Below are 15,439 nucleotides of genomic sequence, written 5' to 3'. Positions count from 1 at the left end.
AGAGCCTACACTGATTGGCACTAGTGCTAGTGGGAGATTGTTAATTAGAGCCCTAGAGCCAATCGTATGATGATTGTTATATGGACTCATTGTATCATATTTCTATGTATATAAAGGCATTTATTTTGGTTATTATACTTACTTGTATTGATGCCAAATAACTAAGTATAATAGTGTCCTTGAGTAGAAGGTTCTTACTTATATCAATCGATTGATTGAATCGATAGTGAGATGATATAGGGAACACTACTCATAATCATTCCTAGTCAAGTATTAACATTCAGGGACAATGTTAATGCGATGAGACTAGCATGTAGGCCAACTTGATGACTTGATCTCACAAGTCATGGATATAGAGACATCAAGTTGACACATGGGTATGCATTGGAGAATGTATACTGAATGACCCGCCATAAGAAAGTATCATGGAATGCTATATGAGTGTCATATACTTTCTCATGTAGCTATTAGTATGACTATTAGTCCTTGGACCTGAAGTCACCATGGTTCCCTACATAAGGAGTTGCATACTTTGACTTCGGCAAACGTCACCCGTAACTGGGTGGACTATAAAGGCGATTACTGGGTATGTAACAAATTATGCGGAGGGATGTGAGTGATGTAGATGAGATCTATCCCTCCTATATAACGGGAGTGACATCGTTATTCTTGATAGAGTGAGACCACTAAGTGCATGGCCATGCCCAAGTGAGTCAATATGAGATATTGAGCTCATTTGATTAGAGTGAGTCTACTTGGAGTTCAAGATTTAGATTGATCAGAGGATGACACCGTCTATGCCTCAAATTGATCAATCTAGATGTCAAGGATAGAAGGACACTTGTCATATATTGTGAAGAGTCATAATTAGTAGTCACAAGTTGATGTTGGATCTCAACATTCTTGTAACTTGGGAAGTAATGATGTGTTGCTAGATACCGCTCATTACTTATGCTTCTAAATAGGTTTAGGAGCATTGCTAACGTTACAAGAACCTATAGGGTCACACACAAAGGACAATTAGATGGAGATTAGGTTCATTTGATGAACCAAGAGGATTAGGTTCATGTGATGAACCAAATTGGATTAAGGGTAATCCAAATTAAACTAATTGAGTTAGACTCGATTTGATTCATGTGTTCAATGGATCTAATTTGGACTTAGACTCATTGAGTCAATTTAATCAATGAATAGAGATTCATTATTTTAAATTGATTTGAATCAAATGGTTAGATTTGATCAACCATGGGAGAGAAGTGGTCAAGTTTGACTTGACTTAAGAGAGAAGATGAAAGGTCAAGTTTGACTTGACCATTGCCACCTCATTTGTGAGTTGGCATTAAGTGGGCCAATGATGATGTTCCACATCATCAAGGTTGGCTTATGTGTGTGCCACATCATGAGAGAGATCAAGAGTTGTGACTCTTGATATCCCATGGAGGTTTAAAACCTTTCCTTGAAGTGGCCGACCACTTAACTCATAGAGAGAGTTTCATTTTGTTTTGTAACTCCATCTTCTTCCACCTTGCTTTCTTCTTCTCTCCCTCTCCTCCACCTTGGCCGAAACCTCCTTGAGTGCTAGCATACTTAAGAGGTTTTTCTCCACCTTTTTGTTCATGTGGATACACATAGGGGTGTGTTCACTTGACACCCTTGAGATCCGGCGAACCTTGGACGAGCGGGATAAGCGAAGGGCTTCGCATCAAAGGTGTAACTTCTCTACCATGTAGATCTAATGTAGATCTAGAATTAGAAAACATGTACACGAAAAATTTAATTTTCGCACGGATCCAGTTGCATGGAACTTCGGGGTTTCCGCAACGCAAAAAGCGGGTTTTGCAGACCGAAAGTCCCAACACTCATAAGGTCCAATCTTTTAATCTTTGATCTTGTTGTATTCACCAATAGGGAAACAGTCACAAGTTAATATAGCCGAAACCATATTACCAACGTCAAAAGAACTTGACGTCGATGCCTATTTGCCCTGATCTTGTATTCGGTGTTGCTTTCTTGAATATCCTGCTTAACTTGCTCATGAATAACCCGAATATACTCGGCCATCTCCTCATCCTTGGGGTTAGCTTATCCTGGACACGAAATAGGGACTAAATCCAGTGCCTTGGATGAGTTTCGTCCATAAACAACTTCGAAAGGACTCAAACCAATGGTCATGTTCTTTGATCTATTGCATGCGAATTCTGCTTGAGGTAAAATTAGATCCCTTTGCTCCAGTTTGGTTCTTGTGAGACATCTCATAAAATTTCCTAAGCTCAGATTCACTATCTCGGTTTGACCATCCGTCTGAGGGTGATAGGCGCTACTAAAGTTTAGCTTCGTCCCTAGCTTTCCTCATAAAATCTTTTAAAATTGACTGACAAATTTAGTATTATGATCTAAAGTAATAATTTGAGGAATACCGTGTAAACGCACAATCTCTTGGGAAAAGAGGGTGACAATCCGAACAACATCCATGATTGTTCTACATGCCATAAAGTGAGCCATCTTGGAGAATCGGTCCACAACAACTAGAATAGAATCTACAGTCCGTTGGGTGCAGGGTAAATCCAAAACCAAATCCATGCTAACCTCGCACTAAGGGGCTTCAGGAATTGGTAAGGGAGTATACAAACCAGCATTGGTAAGGGTTCCCTTAGATTGTTGACAGACAAAGCAACGATCCACGAAATGAGCTACATCACTAGTTAGCTTGGGCCAATAACAGTTGGAAGAGATGAGAGCTAATGTCTTACCTCAGCCAAATTGTCCTTCGTTATGCAATTCAATGATAATGTGCTACCTTAAAGAATAGTCTGGAATGCATAATCGTAGTCCATGAAATAGATATCATTGTGTAAAATAAAATCATTGCGAAGCCCATTTGTTACCTCTTGAAATATCATGTCAAAGGAGGGATCAACAACATACATATCTGAAAAAGATCCAAAGTGACAACCCTAATGCTCATGGTAGTAAGCAGGGAAGAACGATAGCTTAGAGCCTCTGCAATACAGACTGGATTGATGCTTCAGTGATGGAGTCAAAGAAAGAGAACAACAGGTTGCCCAATAAGCTAATGATATGGATTATGCTCAACCCACTCTAGATATTAATGATGATCCATCCATTATGCATCAATGGAGGCCCAATTACAAGGGCTAAGGCTAGAAAGATGAAGGAAGCACTTAATGTGCTAATTGAAGATGTGAAGGCCAAAGCTACCATTGAAGAAGGTTTGACCAAAAGCAAGTCATCCTGCTTAGTCAACCTAATTCAAGCCTTAGATGACCCTAATTAGCACTTATATCTCATGTCTATGTAGTAGGGATATGTAGACTCAATTTAGACTTAATTTCTACTTTTATTTGGGTTGTAATAATACCATAAGCTTAAAATGGCTAAGTAATCTACATAGGCCTTTACTAAATGAGCTTTGTTTTGGTCTTTTAGGATTTTTTGGTCATCCTATAGCTACAAATAAAGGGGGTGATGACTACATGTATCTTTTGACATATTTTCAATCTAAAGCACGGTGAGACTCTCACTTGTTGATTCTTCATTGAACTAGAACTTATCAAGGCATTCTCTTGTGGCGTTTAAAGACTTATCAACCTCTATCCCAAGGTTCTGGCATCTTCTATCTTCTATACCAAGGTTCGTGCTTTTCTAAGCATTGGGTCGAGGTTCTTTTCATCAATCTTATCGATTTAGATCTTTCTTTCTTTCTTTTTCAATTTGTTGTGGGTTCTTAAGATATCTTTCTCATTGGGTTCACATCATTTAGTATCAGAGCACGGTTCTTTTTCTAAATCGATTTGGTTATCCTTTTTCTTTTGTGATCTTTGTCTATTTTGTTCAACATTGTCTACTTATTGTTATCATCTCAATCTTAGTGAGTTTCACTCGTCTTGTTGCTATCAAAAAAAAATCAGCAAAAAAAAAGAGGTCGAAATTAAAAAAAATATTTTTGGCAAAAAAATAGGCCGAAATTAAAAAAATATTTTTCAGTACAAAAAAGACGAAGTTTGAAAAATGGAAACAAGAAAAGAAAAGGTGGGTGTAGAGAATTGTTATTTCTATACTTGCATTTTCCAATTCCGCATTTCCTTTAAAAGTTTTGCCTAGTATTCTTGCAGTTTCCAATTCCGCATTTCTTTTAAGGTCTTGCCTAGAATACTTGTATTTTTCAATTCCGTATTTCCTTTAAAGCCTTGCCTAGTATACTCTACAATTTCTTTAAAGTTTTGCCTAGTATACTTGCATTTATTTCAATTCCACATTTCCCTTTAAGCTTTTACCAAGATTTAATTTTGGCAACTTTCCTTTCAACCCTTAATCTAAGTTTTCAATTTTGCAATTTGTATTCTTCTATCAATCCCTATCTTTTATCCTAATACCCTTGAGATTTTCAATTAGTTAACGAATGCTTATAAGGGAATTGCCACAATTCTAAGTTCTTTAAAGAGCTAACATTAATGAGTTGAGTGATTGAGTGACAACAGATTGCATTAATGGTGACAAGTGGAGAGGAAGCAAGACCTAGAGAAACACTTGAACAACGTACTTTGAGACAACACTTGAAATGCATGGAAATCAGATTCAATTAAATCCTCGACAGATTAAAGAGACAAGATGCTATAATTTCTGGATTACAAAATAGCCAAGCTGGTAGAGTTCCTACATGAAATTCAAGGTGATATAACCATGATGACAATAATGATGATGATGATGGCGTATCTAAGGAAATTGATGATAGAGTTTCTAGTGGCAGATCTGGTCATGCTAGAATTGATGGTAGAAGAAAGATGAATGATTATGTTGATAGAAACTTGCGAAATATTAAGATGAAGATTCCTTCATTTCAAGGCAAAAGTGATCCAGACATATATTTGGAGTGGAAAAAGAAAGTGGAATCAGTGTTTGATTGTCACAGCTACTCTGAAGAGAAGAAGATAAAACTTGCTGCTGTTGAATTTATTGATTATGCTATTATTTGGTGGATCAAATTATTCTAAATAGGAGAAGAAATCACGAGTGACCCATTGTCACTTGGGAAGAGATGAAATCTACTATAAGAAAGAGGTTCGTTCCATCACATTACTATCAAGATTTGTACCAACGACTACAAAGTCTAACCCAAGGATCCAAGACTATGGAGGAATATCATAAGGAGATAGAGATTGCCATAATTCAAGCCAATGTGGAGGAGGACCGAGAAACAATCATGGTAAGATTTTTACAAGGTTTGAACTCAGAAATTGCAAATATAGTAGAGTTGCAAGATTATGTGGAGTAGGAAGACATGGTGCATATGTCTATGAAAGTTGAAAGGCAATTCAAAAGGAAGGGTTCAATCAAGCATGGTCAAAATTCTAATTCATCCACTTGGAAATCTAGTTGAAACAAAAGAGATGATAAAGTTGCATCAAAGAGTAAGACCGAGTTTTTGAAGAATAAAGATGCTGGTTCTCCATTAGTCAAAGGTAAAGAACCTATCAAATCTTCAAGAAATAGAGATATTAAATGCTTCAAGTGTTTGGGAAGAGGACATATTGCTTCACAATATCCAAACAAAAGAATCATGCTTTTAAAAGAAAATGGTGATATTGAAACTGAGAGTGAGTTCGAAGATGATAATGCCTTGCCACTATTGATGGGAAGTGATGTAGAAGAGTATCCCATTAAAGGTGAATCTCTTGTCACTAGGCATGCTTTAAATGAGCAAGTGAAGGAAGAAGATGAAGAACAACGAGACAATATATTTCATACCCGTTGCCACATCATTGACAAGGTATGTAGTATGATTATAGATGGGGGAAGTTGCCCTAATATAGCTAGTACTATCTTGGTTAAGAAATTATGCTTACCTACCACTAAACATCCTAGACCTTATAAACTATAATGGTTGAATGATTGTGGGGAAGTTTAGGTCACTAAACAAGTGTTGGTTTCATTATCCATTGGTAGGTATTATGACGATGTTCTTTGTGATGTAGTACCAATGCATGCAAGTCATTTGCTTTTAGGTAAACCATGACAATTTGATAGGAGGGTCATGCACGATGGCCTCACAAATAAATATTCTTTTAAGATGCATAGTAAACTTGTAACTCTTGTACCATTAACTCCTAAGCAAGTATATGAAGATCAATTGAGGATTAAAAAAGAGAGTGAAAAAAGAAAAGATTGTGAGAGAAAAAAAATGAAAAAGAAAAAGAGTGTGAGAAAGAAAAAGTGAGGATGAGAGGAGTGAAAAAAAGAATGAAAAAGAAAAAAAATCTAGAGCAAGAGAGTAAAAAAGTGAGCTTTTATGCAAAAGAAAGAGAGGTTAAGAGAGCTTTTTATTCTCAACAGCCGATGATTGTACTTTTGTACAAGGAGGCTTATTTCAACACTAACAATCTTAATCCTTCTTTACCTAGTGTTGTTAAATCTCTTTTGCAGGAATTTGGTGATGTCTTTCCTAAAGAAGTTCCTGATGGATTGCCACCACTTAGGGGAATAGAGCACCAAATTGACTTCATCCCAGAAGCAACCATTCCTAATCGACCAGCCTATAGGAGCAATGAAGGAGCTTAAAAAGCAAGTTGAAGAGTTGATGAGAAAAGGATATGTCCGAGAAAGTTTGAGTCCTTGTTCAGTTCCTGTTTTGCTTGTGCCTAAGAAGGATGGAACTTGGAGAATGTGCGTTGATTGCAGGGCTATCAACAAAATTACAGTAAAGTATCATCATCCTATTCCAAGATTAGATGATATGCTAGATGAACTATATGTTGCATTTTCTCTAAAATTGATTTGAAGTCTGGCTATCATCAAATTCACATGCGTGAGGGAGATGAATGGAAAACTACTTTTAAGACTAGGTATGGTTTGTATGAATGGTTAGTCATGCCATTTGGGTTAACTAATGCACCTAGTACTTTCATGAGATTAATGAACAATATTTTGCGTGCTTATATTGGGAACTTTGTTGTAGTATATTTTGATGACATCTTGATGTATTGTAAGAATTTAGATAGCGTGTTAATCATTTACAAAAAGTTGTACTTGCTTTGCAAAATGAAAAATTGTATGCTAACTTCAAAAATGTTCTTTTTACACTAGTCAAATAGAGTTTTTTTGGTTATATTGTTAGTGCTAAGGGAATAACAGTTGATGAAGAAAAGGTTAAGACAATTTGTGAGTGGCCAACACCAAAAATGGTAACTAAGGTACGTAGCTTTCATGGGTTGGCATGTTTCTATAGGAGGTTTGTTAAAAATTTTAGTTCTATAGCTGCACCCTTAACTAAAGTTGTAAAAAAGAATGTTGGGTTTCATTGGGATAGTGAACAAGTTTCAGCTTTCAACTTACTTAAGGAGAACCTAAGTTCTGCATCATTACTTGCATTACCTAACTTTGCTAAAGCTTTCGAAATTGAGTGTGATGCATCAGGAATAGGTATTGGAGCTATGCTAATACAAGAAGGTTGACCTCTTGTTTATTTTAGTGAGAAACTCAGCGGAACAGCTTTGAACTATCCAACTTATGACAAGAAGATGTATGCATTAGTGAGGGCTTTAGAGACTTGGCAGCATTACTTGTGGCCCAAAGAGTTCATTCACACTGACCATGAATCGTTGAAGCATTTGATGAGCCAAAGTAAGTTGAATAGACGTCATGCAAAATGGATGGAGTTTATTGAATCATTCCCTTATATGATCAAATATAAACTAGGTATGGAAAATATTGTTGCAGATGCTTTGTCTCGAGGGTATACCTTAATCTCTACTTTGAACACTAAATTGTTAAGATTTGAATACATTAAAGATCTATATTCTAATGATCCTGACTTTGGAAATATGTTTGATGTTTGTGAACATGCTGCATTTGGGAAGTTTTATAGGCATGAGGGATTTCTTTTTTATAGTGAATAGGTTGTGTGTCTCTAATTGTTCATTAAGGGAATTATTAATCCAAGAAGCTCATGGTGGGGGACTAATGGGACATTTTGGAGTAAGAAAAACTCTAGAAGTGTTGGTAGAGCATTTCTTTTGGCCACACATGAAACGAGATGCAATCAAGTTTTGTGAGAAGTGTATTACATGTAAGCAAGCAAAATCTAGATCTTTACCTCATGGATTGTATACACCTTTACCAATTCCTAGTGAACCTTGGGTTGATATTTTCATGGACTTTGTTGTAGGACTACCAAGGTGTAAACAAGGTATGAATTCTATTTTTGTCATTGTGGACAGATTTTCTAAAATGACTCATTTTATTCCTTGTAGGAAAATAGATGATGTTAACCATATTGCGAATCTATTTTTTAAGGAGAGTGTGCGACTTCATGGAGTATCGAGGAGCATAGTTTCAGATCATGATGCAAAGTTCCTAAGCTACTTTTGGAAGACACTATGGGGAAAATTGAGAACAAAGCTTTTGTTTTCCCCAAACACTTGGAAAAACTGAGGTAGTAAATCCAACTTTATCTACTTTATTGAGAGCTATCATTCAAAAGAATTTAAAAGGTTAGGAAGATTGTTTACCACATGTTAAATTTGCTTATAATAGATCTGTGCATTCTACTACTAATTTTTCACCTTTTGAAGTGATATATGGGTTCAACCCTTTACTCCTTTAGATTTGTCACCTTTGCCTATCTTTGAGCATTGCAATTTAGATGGTACCAGAAAAGCTGAGTTTGTGAGGCAACTGCATGAAAAGGTTTGATTGCAAATTGAAAAGAGGACTGAATAATATGCTACACAAGTCAACAGGGGATGAAAGAACCCGGAGATTGGGTTTGGGTTCATATGAGGAAGGAAAGATTTCCATACTAAGTTGCATCCATGAGGAGATGGTCCATTTCAAGTCATTGCTAGAATCAATGATAATGCATACAAGCTTGACTTATCAGGTGAGTATAATGTGAGTGCTACATTTAATGTTTCTGATGTTTCTCCCTTTGATGTAGGTGATCAAGATTCGAGGGCATATCCTTTTGGGGAAATGGGGAATGATGGAGTCAAAGAAAGAGAGCAACAAGCTAATGATATAGATCATGGTTAACCCACTTTAGATGTTAATGATGATCCATTATGCATCAATGGAGGCCCAATTACAAGGGTTAAGACTAGAAAGATGAAGGAGGCATTTAATGTACTAATTGAAGATGTGAAGGCTAAAACTACCATTGAAGAAGGTTTGACCAAGAGCAAGTTATTCGGCATAGTCAACCTAATTCAAGACTTAGATGAGCTTAATTAGCACTTAAGTCTCATGTCTATGCAGTAGGGATATGTAGGCTTAATTTAGACTCAATTTATATTTTTATTTGAGTTGTAATAAAGCTATATGCTTAAAATGACTAAGTAGTCTACATAGGCATTTACTAAATGAGTTTTCTTTTGGCCTTTTAGGATTTTTTGGTCACCTTATAGCTATAAATAAAGGGGGTCATGGCCACATATGTATCTTTGACATATTTTTCAATCTAAAGCATGGTGAGGCTCTCACTTGTTGGTTCTTCATTGAATTATCAAGGCATTTTGTTATGGCGTTCGAAGACTTATCAACCTTCATCCCAAGGTTGTGACATCTACCATCTTCTATACCAAGGTTCATGCTTTCCTAAGCATTAGGTTGAGGTTCTTTTCATCAATCTTATCGATTTAGTTCTTTCTTTCTTTTTTCTTCCATTCGTTGTGGGTTCTTGAGATATCTTTCTCTTTGGATTCACATCAGTGAGTCTATTAATAAATTTTTCCTTTTTTTTTATAAGATAGAAATTATAGTCCATGTATAAAAATTTCTTAGGGAGAGTCTATATAAACATATGTTTAACTATACAAAGAATTAATTCCTCTTTTATTAATAAAATTTCCTTTTTTGGTAAATCCGATGAATTTTCTCTTTATTTTTGGAGGTTCCTCTTCTTGCCTTCTCCTCAATTCTGCCTCCTCGTTAAGCCCGTAGGATAATCCCTATTCTTCCCGACGTCAATTAGTATCAAAGTTAAACTGATACTAAGTCCTAAGGAGAATCTATGTATAGGAATTTCTTTTCTTTCTTTGAGTCCTAGGGAGAGTCTATATAAGCATATGTTTAACTGTATGAAAAATTAATTGCTCTTTTATTAATAAAGTTTTCTTTATTGGTAAATCTGATTAGTTTTCTCTTTATTTTTGGAGGTTCCTCTTCTTACCTTCTTCTCAATTCTACCTCCTCATCAAGCCCGCAGGATAATCACTATCCTTCCGGGCGTCAGTTAGTATCAGAGTTGGCAGTGTTCGATTGAGGAAGCCAAGCATTAGATCCCATGAGAGGACATCATAGTCGTGGTCATGGTCGACAAGTTCCGATGGAGGAAGTTGACACCATGAAAGACAATTGAGAATTAAAAATTTACAGAGATAAGTTGCAGATTTAATCCAGTGTGTAACGACGACTATGCGAAAACTTGAAGATTGTGACATACATGGATGAAAGGATCAACATGGAGACTTTAGATTTCAAGTTGATCTATCCGAATTTTATGGTACGTCACAAATAAAGAATATTGTTGATTGGATCAATAAAGTAGAGCAGTTTTTCAACCATAAACAAGTTCTGGATTTGATGAAGGTGAAGTTAATCGTCATCAAGCTTAAAGGTCTAGCATCGGCATGGTAGGAGCACTTGCAATAGTCACAAGACTGACAAGGCAAGGCCAAGATCAAGGATTGGAAGAAGATGAAGAAGATGAAAGGTCAATTTCTTCGTTTTGGCTACACTCAAAATTTGTCCCAAAGACAACTAGGTTTTGTCATAGAGGATAATAGCTTCGACATCCAAAAATATTTTGATGAAGAGGTACTTTATGATAATGGCCTTGAGACTTTAATGAGACTTTACGAGGAATTGGGCCTAGAAGAATACCAAGATAAAGAAGACACAATCAAAGATTAATTCTTTAGAAGATGATTGATAAACCCGATTTTATCATGAAATTGGTATCAAATAATAAAGTACTGAACCCCTCTATACCGATGTAGCATAGAGATGACTCAGGTCATCTCTCATAAGGGATGTAGGTAATGTATGATAAATCTAAATTCAAATGTTATTATTTGGTATTTTGAGGTTAAATGAGGGGGGTTTTTTTTTGTCTAAGCAATGAAAGATAATATGTAAGTAATGAAATCTAATCCTAATGAATGAAAGACAATGCAAATAATGAAATCTAAGCTAATCTTGTAACACCCATAGGATCCCAAGAAATTTTACATGAATTTATGCATGGTTAAATAGGTTTCATGTGGACTCTTCTTTTAAAAAAAAGAACCAAAAAGAGGCATGACCAAGGATTGAACATTGGACCTCTTAGTAAGTGGTTCCATGTTATAACCAGTAGCCCCAGCAGGGGTGTGGTGTTATGAAGAGAGGGAAATTATGGTTAAAGGTAACGAAAGTGAAGGCTCTCTTCACTAAGAAGGAGAAGTCCAAGTTTCCTTCATCTTCTTACAATGAAAAGAGAGTTTTGCTTTCTCCCTTCATTTAGGATGAGTAAAAGAAAAGGGAAGGAAAAGCTCATTTTTCCTTCTTCCTTTCATTTGGAATAAAAGGAGAAAAGGAAAGAGAAAATTTCATTTTCTTCTCTCTTCCTCCTCCCTCCTCCTCTCCACCGAAACCAAGCTCCCTCTTCTCACCATTGCCGAGACGAAGCTAAAAGAATTCTTCTCTAGGAAAGCTTCACAAGCAAGGTTACTTCTCTTAGAGAATTAAGCGAGAGGAAGTAAGTATTCCCCCTCACCTGCAGTACAAGTAGCCTCCTACATTTTTATGCTTAAAATGTTTTGAAAAGAAACTTAGGGTTCGGCCATGATAAGTTTTGAAATGAAAACATGCTTGTTTATGCTCCTTCATGATACATGATCTCTTATATGTTGTTAGTTAAGAGTTTTATGCTTTATGTGGTATTAAAAGTTTAGAAACCCTACCTTGAAGTTTCGGCCAAGTTGAGATACAAGGTCTAGGGCAAAGTTTTGAAATGAAAACATGCTTGTTTATGCTCCTTCATGATACATGATCTCTTATATGTTGTTAGTTAAGAGTTTTATGCTTTATGTGGTATTAAAAGTTTAGAAACCCTACCTTGAAGTGTCGGGCAAGTTGAGATACAAGGTCTAGGGCAAAGTTTTGAAATGAAAACATGCTTGTTTATGCTCCATCATGATACATGATCACTTATATGTTGTTAGTTAAGAGTTTTATGCTTTATGTGATATTAAAAGTTTAGAAACCCTATCTTGAAGTTTCAGCCAAGTTGAGATACAAGGTCTAGGGCAAGGTTTTGAAATCTAATCATGCTTGTATATGCTTCCTGTTGTATGTATGGTTTTGATCTCTTATATGTATGATCTTTAATATATGGTTGGTTTAAGTTTCATGCTTCATTTTGTATTTAAAAGTTTAAAACCTCACCTCTAGGTTTCGGCCAAGGTTGAATTTGAGACTTAGAGCAAAGTTTTGAAATCCAACTATGCTTGTATATGCTTCTTTATGATGTATGATCTTTAATATATGGTTGGTTTAAGTTTCATGCTTCATGTTGTATTTAAAAGTTTAAAACCTCACCTCTAGGTTTCGGCCAAGGTTGAATTTGAGACTTAGAGCAAAGTTTTGAAATCTAACTATGCTTGTATATGCTTCCTTATGATGTATGATCTTTAATATATGGTTGGTTTAAGTTTCATGCTTCATGTTGTATTTAAAAATTTAAAACCTCACCTTTAGGTTTCGGCCAAGGTTGAATTTGAGACTTAGAGCAATGTTTTGAAATCTAACGATGCTTGTTTATGCTTCTTCATGATGTATGATCTTTTACATGTTGTTAGTTTAAGTTTCCATGCTACATGTTGTATTGAAAAGTTGGAACCTCACCTTTAGGTTTCGTCGAAGAATGAGTTAGGGTTTGTAGGAAGATCAAAACCCCAACCATGCATGATAATGAGTCATTATGATGTGCTATGGGCTTTAGGTCACCATGTTGTATGTTATATGCTAAATGTTATGTGCACTTATGCCATCATGTTATGATTCCTTATGATATGCTTATGTTATGTGCACTTATGCCATCATGTTATGATTCCTTATGATATGTTTATGTTATGTGCATCTCATGCTATCATGATACTTTTATGAAAGGCTTATGTAAGATGAAAAGCCTAAGAGATGCTTCCCTTAAGTTGGGATCAAGAGCACTCTTCATGATATGACAAAGAGATGCTTCCCTTAAGTTGGGATTAAGAGTTTTCTTCATGATATGACAAAAATATGATACGCTATGATATGACAAGAAACATGATATGTTATGATATGATAAAAAACATGATATGCTATTTTACTTTTGTATGGCTTGTACCAAGGGTGGGCTCCACAAGCGCCCCTAGGTCGATGGTCTATGAAACGAGCCTAGTAAAAGGGATGAGCTCCTAAGTTGTCCCTAGGTCGATGGTCTATGAAACGGGCCTAGTTCCTAGTAGGTTCAAGATTAGCTACCTTGGATCTATTTAGGATGCGCGCATTTATGTATGTATGTGGTACAAGCCGGACCCTCATGTTAAGATTATGTTTAAGTATGTATACGATATATGTTTTCAAAAAGGACATCTTGCATATACTCATTTCATGATACATGTTTTCAAAAGAACACCTTGCATCTACAAGTTCATGTTATATGGTTTCCTTTATGCTTACTTAAGATTCTCTTGAAAATATGTCTATGATGCTTATATGATCATGTTACTACTTTAAGTTTATGCTCTCACATGCTATGATATGATCTTATGCTCTCACATGATATGATATGACTTTATGTTTATACTCTCACATGATATGATATGACTTTATGTTTATGCTCTCACATGTCATGATATGACTTTATACTTATGCTCTCACATGTTATGTTATGATTTACCAAATGAACATGTTACCACTTTATGTTCATGCATGATTCATGGTTTTTGTGAGTAGGAAAGGGACTTACTAAGCCTATGGGCTTATAGTTTTTATGTTTCCTTGTACTGTAGAAAAAGGAAAGGAATGACTAAACTAAGAGCAGCAGCAGGAAGGGCAAGAGTGCATGTGGCAGTGGTACGGTGGAAGAAAACTGCTTTATGCTTTTATGTTCTAAGTTTGCATATGAACCATGTGTTGTCTTTATGCTTTGATAGTACTTGAACTAGTATGGATAGATATGCACTTATGTTCTCCATGTTTCATGCTAGTATGCTTATGATATCATGAATCATGTTTCAAGTAGTTAATATTAATTAAGTTGTATGCATGAATACTAGTATGTCTACATGTTCAATATGATAAGCATGATGATTAGTGTACAAAAAAAAACAAAAAAATAAATATTTCCGCTGCCATGATTTTATATGTATGCACGTATGACTGTAAGTAACCCCGTCCCTCCTAAGCAGTGGGAGGGCGAGCGTGGCAGTTTGGTATCAGAGCAGGTCTGCCTTTCCACTACACACACACATCAAGCTTACATCCTGCCACTCCAAGTAAGAATTTCTATGCCTACTCTATTTTTTATGTATGATAAGGAATGCTTTAATTTAAGTATGCATGTCTACTCCATTTTTAATTATGATAAGTTATAGTTTTAGTTAAGTATGAATGATGGTAGATTAGGAATAATAATAACTTATGCTAGCCTTGTTGTCATTCATGAAGATAAGCATGGTTAGAAGACGCAATACTAGAGCCGATGAGATAGTACCTCCACCTATCTAATGCATGTAGTCACTGAACTTTAGCGTCTGGTCACAGAACAACAACAAATAATAAATACTCTGATGAATCAGTAAGGGAACCCTGCTACCCCACCAGGGAATCAGAATGCGATGCTAGTCATACCTGCGGCTGCACCAGTGCCACCGGCACCTGCACCACCGGTAGGCCCAGCCTAGTGGTTCGCCAGGAGGCGTATCTAATTCAGTGGTAGAGGCTGAAGCCGAAAGTTTTCTCCGGTAACTATGAGCCATGGGACGCCCAAGCCTCGTTCAAAACTGTGGAGAGCATAGTGGAGCTATTGGACTGGCCTGAACACGAGAAAGTCAAGTGTGCATCGTTCTGCCTTACGGGCGATGCCAAAATGTGGTGGGACCGAGTTAAAGCAAAGAGACAAGTAAACCAAATGAGATGGACGGACTTCAAGACTAAATTCTTCCACATGCGTGTGACAAACAAGCACTACGATGAGCTCACCGAGTTCCGACAAGGTGACCTCTCAGTTAATGAAGCTGTGAAGAGATTCAACCGTCTAGCGCGCCTATGCCCAGAGTTGGTCAGCACAGAAAGAGAAAGGATCAGGCTTATGCTGAAGATGCTCAGACCCGAGATAGCTCTGAATGTGGCCGGCGGAGTTAATAGACCGCAGACTGCCGAAGAACTAATCAGCACTGAA

This window comes from Zingiber officinale, chromosome 7A (assembly GCF_018446385.1).
Source record: "Zingiber officinale cultivar Zhangliang chromosome 7A, Zo_v1.1, whole genome shotgun sequence".
Classification (NCBI taxonomy): Eukaryota; Viridiplantae; Streptophyta; class Magnoliopsida; order Zingiberales; family Zingiberaceae; genus Zingiber; species Zingiber officinale.
Note: the sequence above shows the minus strand (reverse complement) of the source record.